Here is a 7321-nt window from a genome sequence, read left to right as displayed (position 1 = left end):
TTGCATTTATCGACCTTGGATTGGCCCTGTGAAGGTTACGCGGGCTCCCTGTTCGTATATATTTTGCTACTACCAGGGCTGCTGTTTTCAAAGCGGTTGTGTCATCTCGCAGGAGGGCTCCAAAACAGGCTTGTTACATCTTGTACACAATGTAAACAAAGGTAACGAGAACAATGAAATGGTCATTTAAATGGAATGACTAATGAAATTAGTCACCGTGGCGTCTTGCACGCGAGTGTTTACTGAATTTTCGCGCGAAGCAAGCGTTCATGTGGTGCGAGCGCAAGTGTGCGCTCTTTGGTCCCCTTCAGCCACGAATTTCAACGCCATGCACCACTCGATCTTGTTCACTTGCAAATGCCAAGTGAAAGCCCTCAGTAGGCTCAATTTGCAACCCTTGGAGCAGGGCTAGAGCGGTGTTCAAGCCCGGAGGAGGCCGAAAACCTGTGCTGGCGGTGCCCGTCCGTTCGCTCGGGGCAGCTCTTGGAGGCCTCTGGTAGTGCATAGAGAGTCGTAGAGACTTGGTTCGGGCACCGAAATGTTCGCGGGAACGTGTTTGTTCGAAGCGCGCCTGTTATTTGGCGTTTGCGCCACGCGCAGCCGTTAGCTCAGCGAAAAACCAGCGCGCGAAAAGCACAAACGAGCCGTGCGGAGTGGAGCGACGCAGGCGGGAAGGGGGGGAAGGCCCCTCTCGCTGCGCCGTCGCCTCCGCCGCCGCCGCCGCTGTCGCCGCAGTCGCAACGCGCGAGTTCCGCTCATCTGCCTCGCGAGTTGTGTTCTTTGCAGTAGCAGCCAGCCGTTTTGGGCCGCATTTCTCTCGTCGCTCCGGAGTTGAGAAGAGACATGTCTGAAGAAACCAGCCAAGTGCCTGCCGCTACGGCGGCAGCGTCTTCGGCTCCAAAGAGCCCCAAAAAGAAGGCTGCGCCCCGCGGATCCGGCAAGCCCAAATCAGCGCCTACGCACCCCAAGGTTTCGGCCATGGTCACCGCCTCCATCGGTGCCCTCAAAGAGCGCGGGGGTTCGTCCCTGCAAGCCATCAAGAAGTACATGGCTGGCACCTACAAAGTGGACGTCGAGAAGCTGTCTCCCTTCATCCGCAAGTATCTCAAGTCTGCCGTCGCGTCCGGCGCGCTCGTGCAGACCAAGGGTAAAGGCGCTCGTTCAAGCTGTCCTCCTCTGCTTCAGCACAATCATCGTCCGCCGGCGAGAAGAAGAAAGCGGCGGCGGCGGCGGCAGGCAAGAAGAAGCCTTCGGGCACCAAGAAACAGCGAGCCAACAAGACCACCGCGACGGCAAAGCCCAAGCGCGCCCAATCTGCCGGTGCGAAGAAGCCCAAGAAAGGAGCCGCGAAAAAGCCCAAGGCAGAGAAAAAGGCGTCCCTTCCCAAGAGCCCCAAGAAGCCCAAAGCGACCAAGAAAGCCCCCAAGAAGCCAGCTTCTTCCAAAAAGTGAATGACTTCTGCGGAAGCCCGCCTCATCCTTTTTTTTTTAATAAACCAGCCGGTCCTGATAGGACCACACCAACAGTTTGCCATGGCGACGGAAGCTTGCCACGCCACACCCATCTCGCGTCCTCCTCCTCAATGCATTCTTAATCGCACGATTGCAGCGCAAACACACACACACACAGCAGTAAAAACAAGCAAACAAACAAAGAAAAACCAAAGGCACTGCAGCTTCGCTCCTCGCTGCCGCAGCAGCCGTGGCTGTGGCCCACAGATACCCGCACGCTGCTGCCATCTGTCGGGCAACAGTTGGCCTGACCCTCTTGGTTTTGGAGCTGGCCGCGAAAGAGCTTTGATCTGCCCGCGCGGACCAAGCGCGCCCGGGGTCTTTTGCGGTGCCCTGAGGGGTCGTTAATCAAAGCGCAGACACTCGAAACACGGTTCAATCGAGAGAACAGGAGTTGTAGTATCGGAAAACATGCGCCGCTTGCGCAAGCGTCGCTCAGTTGATAAGTTACGGGGCGTCCAAGACACGTTTTTTGTCATTCTTGCGTGTTTCGCTTTGTTTACAAATGCTTCTCGGGCTGTAGACAGGCGGAAAAGCGTCTCACCGTGCTGAGCTATACGTTTTTTTTTTGCTTTGTTTTTTGTTGTTTTACAACGAGCCGCAGAAACACGATGGTACGCGTGAATTTTACGCGAACAATAATGAAATCTCAGTTTGAAGCCGAAAACGGCTTTCCAAGGCCCGCGCGTCGTTTCGTAAGTCGGCGCAAACCGCTGTCGTGTTGTGGCGACGACGGGCCCCCGCGAACAGCAAAATATACGAACAGGGAGCCCGCGTCACCTTCACAGGGCAATCGAAGGTCGATAAATGCAAAGTTATCAAACGGTTTTGTTTTTCAAACCAGCACCTTGCAAGGGGCGCGCAGTGGTGGGCCCCAAGATCGGTTATGGTGTGCCCCACGTTTCCTTCTGCAGCCCAACTGTGGTTCGCACCAGGTGTGTGAATTTTTCGCAGGTAAGAATAGACGTCTTGCGCAAGAGGGCATGCTTTAAATGAAACCGATAGCTTATTTTGTTCGCAAAATCTGCATGGTAAGCAAAATATTTTGCGTCGTAGATAGGCCGCAATTTGCACCACGTTCGCCATTTTTGCTCAGGAAAGAGAAAACACAAGGCGCAACAAGGGAAAATTTCAATGGAATTGATAGCTCTTTTTGTTCGGAAACTGTGGGGAGGCGAATTTACGAGGCGACGAAAATTGTCCATTTCCAGCATCCTAGCGACCGCGGAGGGTGGGAAGAGCTTCGCTGCCGCGGCGGCGGCCGCCGGCACTCTCGTTTATGGTCAGTCGGACATTTCGCGTCATAGCCGGACCGCAGATTGGGCGAAGTTTACCATTTTAGGACAGATAAGAGAAAACGTTGCGCGCAACAACACACCGTTTGAATGAAATCTATAGCTCTTTTCGTTCGGTAACTGCAGGGGCGCAAATTTTGGGCACGGAAAAAAGTGGAGTTTTCAGCATTGAAGCATCGAAAAGAGGGGAAGAGGGGCTCGCGGCGCAACCAATCAGAAGCGCGCTCCGTCTCCAGCCAATTGCGTGAGCGCGTTTCCGTGCTGTCCAGAGAACAGAGGTTGCATTGTCTTTCGGGTCGGTCTCGCTCGAACCGCCGAGGAGTGAGGTTGTGTTTTCGCTCGCTTCTGCCTCGTTCGCTGCCGCGATCTACGTGTACGTGCGCGCGACGACGGCTACCGTGGATATGCCGACGCGTCGCGCTGACTACGCAGTTTGTGGCCTGGATCGGTGCTGTGTTCTTCGTGTACGCGCGCGCCGCCGGCTATCGTGGATTATGCCGACGCGTCGCGCGTCGCCCTGACTGCGCAGTTTGTGTGCTCGCCTCGCTCGTGCCCCGAACCGCGCAGTGAACTGTGTTGTCGTGTACGTGCGGGACCATGCCGACGACAGGCGGCAGCCCCCGCCGTCCACAAGTGCTGCTGCTGCATGCGCGTTCGCTATGCATCGCCGTAGCAATAGCGTGGGGTGCTCCCGCAGCCTTGAGAAGCTGATGGCTTCCTGCGCGGGCATCCTGCAGCAGCAGCAACGTGCCCAGCAACTGGTTGGTTGCCTGGGCGACCCGCCGGCACCTCCGCCGCCGCCCCAGACCAGCGAGCAGCACGCCGAGCCAGCCCTGGATATGGTCGGCGTGCACGTGGCCCCTGCACTGCCCAGGAGTGCTGGCGCCCAAAACTATGCCCCAGCTGACCTTCTCCAACCACCGACGGAGCCCATGGACGAGGCGCTGTGTGCCAAGCGCCCGCGGGAACCATCGGATGGCTTGGATTCTGGCCGGGACCAAGCGACGAGGAGCGCGACGCCATGGGGCCAGCGCCGCGTCGAGCGGCCGCCATTGCTCCCTCCTGGAAGCGACGCGCCCGCGGCGGGGAGGCTGCCGTGACGTCATGAGGGCGCGCTGCCTTGCTCGCGCTGGCCCGACTCCTCCTCGCAGAGTTGCCGGCCGCCAGCGCTCCCCCTCTCCTGGGCGAGCCCATCCTGGGGGCCGCCCCCTCTCCTGGCAGCGCTGTCGTCTCGGCGAGCCCTCCCCTGCAGTCGCTCGCTCCCAGCGTCGCCGCCGCTGCCTTCTCCTCCGCGCAGGCCGCCGCGCAAGATGGCGGCCCCCAGGAGGTAAACAAACTGCCTCCCGGCTCGGCGCTCGCCCACGCGGCGGCCGTTCGGGTGGCCCCACGCCTTCCAAACTTCCTGGCCAGGATCAGGAGGGGGCAGTGGGTCACCCAGAGGAGCAAGGCAGCCAAGCGGAGGGCCAGGAAAGTGTCTGCGCGGCGCCCCATCGCGCTGCCGGCCGCCGGCACCTGCCTCTTCCGCCCTGCTGACCGAGCTGCTTCCTTCCTGGCCACATCGAGGGAGGCCATCGCTCGCGAGCTCGCCGCCACCTCTGGAGTTTCCCAGATGAGGGTAAACACCCGCTTGAACGTGGTGGCGGCCGACGCCGAAACGGACGAGTGCCTCGCAGCGCTATTCTGCACACAGTCCATAGCTGGCATTGCTGTCCGCGGCGGCCGCCCCGCGAAACGAGGCACGACCCGCGGCCTTGTTTTTGGTGTTGACCCTCGCCTGGGAACGGACGAGATCCTCGCCAATTGTGACTGTGAGGTGGCGGTGAGCAGTGTGGTGCGGAAGACGGATGGTGCGCTGCTGCTGGATTTCGCCTCCTCCTCCCCGCCCCAGTTCGTGGCCATCTTCAAGCTGCTGCTGCCTGTGCGGGGCTGCAGGCCGCGGCCCACACAGTGTGCTCGCTGTGGCCGCCTTGACCATGTGACAGCCTGCTGCAGGGGCAAGGAGAGGTGTGCGCGCTGCGGTGGGGGCCACGCTTCTGATCAGTGTACCGCTTCTGCCCCCCGCTGCTCCAACTGTGGTGGTGCACACGCCGTCGACAACCCTCGTTGCCCCCGCAGGCAGCAGGAACGTCAGGTGGTCACAGCTATGGCACGGGCGCCCCAGCCTGTGCCCCGTGCTGTGGCTGTTGCATCAGTACGCGCTGGCCAGCAGCTCCCGAGCTACGCCGACATGGCCAGGCGTAGCTCCAGCCCGCAGCAGCACGACACTCAGCAGCAGCAGCAGCGCCACAGCAGCCAGCAGCAGCAGCACCACAGCAGCCCGCAGCAGCAACCTACCACCAACCACGGACTGCCGCAGCGGCAGCGGAAGTCAGTCCGCCGCCCCCCCCGCCCCGCAGCCCGTGGACCAGCAGACGCCAGCAGGCCCCGCCGCCCCCAGCCAGGACCAGCTGGTGCCACTCCTCCTGGCCCTGGTTCACAGCCTGTTGGGCGCCTGCCTGCTGACGACCCCGACCGCCTGGCGGCCACTGCTGTCCTGGCTTCCGTAACCTCCACTCCAGCCCCCCAGCATGGCTAGCAGACCCTGCAGGACAGGCCAGCAGCCACGCATCCTGCAGTGGAACTGCAACCATCTGGGGCCACGCCATGCAGAGCTGGTGGACCACCTGCTGAGGGAACAATTCGACGTGGTGGCCCTCCAGGAGGCATACGTCCGTGGTGGTTCCCCGCGCCTGCCAGGCTACGTGTGCTACCCCAGCCCCACTAGCTGCTCACGGCGCAACTGCAGCGTTTACCCCTGCCTGGACGACACCCATGCACCAGGCAAGTCGCACGCAGCCGTCTATGTGCGGGCAGCACTGAGCCACGCCCCGGTCAACCTGGCCTTTATTCCTTTATTAATTCCGTGTTCCCCATAAAAAAAAAAAAAAAAAAAAAAAAAAAAAATCGGGGAACGAAACCCGCTCCAGCCAAGCTATGGCAGGTTTACAGCCAATATAAAATAAATAAAAAGGAGCGACGGCCCAAAAATAGTTTTTTTTTTTTTTGTAGAAACCAATTTGTAGATGAGAAAAAAAAATGATACTTAGCACCAAACCAAACTCTCCACGCTTACCCAAATCACAGGGAGCAAGCTAATAGCGAACTGGTTAAGCACTAATGACAAAAAAAAAATCAGAATCAGTACAAATAAAACATACACACTAAGGCAGCCCCGCACACTGCGAAAAGAAAAAGGTAAACAGTGCACATATGTGGCATCGCACAGTATCGAAAAGCGGTCTACAACGCTATATAGCTGACACCAGTCAACAAAAAGTGGCACCTATGACTAGCTTGTGAAAGCATATCTCGCAAAGTTTCAAAAGCGGGGAGAAACAGCATGACGCTATATCCTTGTACACTGCATAAGAAAAAGACAGACAAAACTCAGTGCATGTTGCGCTTGCACGAGAGAACTCCAGTCCCACAGCGAATCAGGATGCGGTAGCCAGCACAATTCTGCAGCCCCGCACACTGCACACATCATACTAGAAAATGCTGTTCATGTGATATTGCAGCCCCGCACACTGCAAAGAACAAAAGCCAGTCACACTAACACGAAAAAAAAAAAAAAAAAAAAAAAAAAAACTGAGCACATCACTCGCAGAAAAGTACACCTTGATCGGATTGCTGGATATCTGTCACACTTCAGGCAGTGCCTTTGAAATAAACTCAACGAGTTCCGTTAGAATTTTTACTGCTACACAGTCATTCAATACTGTCCGTAAATGAGGTGGTTCCAGTGCTTTTCTTATTACATTGTGGAGTCGTCGAACGTACACAACTGTTCTTGTACAATCTTGTAAATAGTGAGAAATGGAAGGTGCGTCTTGTCCACAGAAGCATCGACATGTTACCGTCAGTTGTAACCTATAAAAATAATGTGGGAACCGTCCATGTCCAGTGATCAATTGAGTTAGCTTTTTTGGTGGAGGGAAGAAGGAGGGAATGTCCAATACATTGGGTATCCATCTGTACAGTTCTGTGTCAGTATTATCCGTCGACCACCTTCGCTGCCATTGCAGGTGACCCTCTTTTGTTAATCGAGATCTCATCATGCGTTTGGACAGTTTACCGCGGGCATCTTCTCCTCTCGTAGCCGCACTTGCCGCCACCATGTCCGCCAGCTCGTTACCCCAAACACCTGAGTGTCCCGGTACGTGATAAAGATGTACAGAAACAACATTCGCGAGAGAAAGGATGGCTATTTTCAATTGGTGAACTACGGTGGATTGATTAAACGGGTTGTCAAGGGCGGTTAGGACAGAGAGGCTGTCAGTGTAGATGTGAACCGGAGAAGAAGGTGGATTATCAAGCAAAAACTGAAGTAGTTTGTTCAGGGCTAGTGCTTCTACGTCGAACGAAGAGGTTGGGGTAACGAGCCGGTAACGGCGCACTGCTGTAATAGAATCAGGCCCAGACATGATAACAAAGCCAGCACCAGCTGAAGTAGAAGTATGCGACCCATCTGTGTAG

The 7321-nt window shown here is 56.9% G+C and overlaps 1 pseudogene; it reads left to right on the top strand.

Moving 5' to 3' along the window:
* The first annotated feature begins 701 nt into the window (after positions 1-701).
* On the top strand, positions 702-1483 carry LOC144166478 (histone H1.5-like; annotated as a pseudogene).
* The last annotated feature ends 5838 nt before the right edge of the window (positions 1484-7321 follow it).

The sequence above is a fragment of the Haemaphysalis longicornis genome, unplaced genomic scaffold (assembly GCF_048455015.1).
Source record: "Haemaphysalis longicornis isolate Haplotype H1 unplaced genomic scaffold, Haemaphysalis longicornis Haplotype H1 scaffold_173, whole genome shotgun sequence".
In the NCBI taxonomy this organism is placed as follows: domain Eukaryota; kingdom Metazoa; phylum Arthropoda; class Arachnida; order Ixodida; family Ixodidae; genus Haemaphysalis; species Haemaphysalis longicornis.
This window is presented reverse-complemented; position numbering and strand designations above follow the sequence as displayed.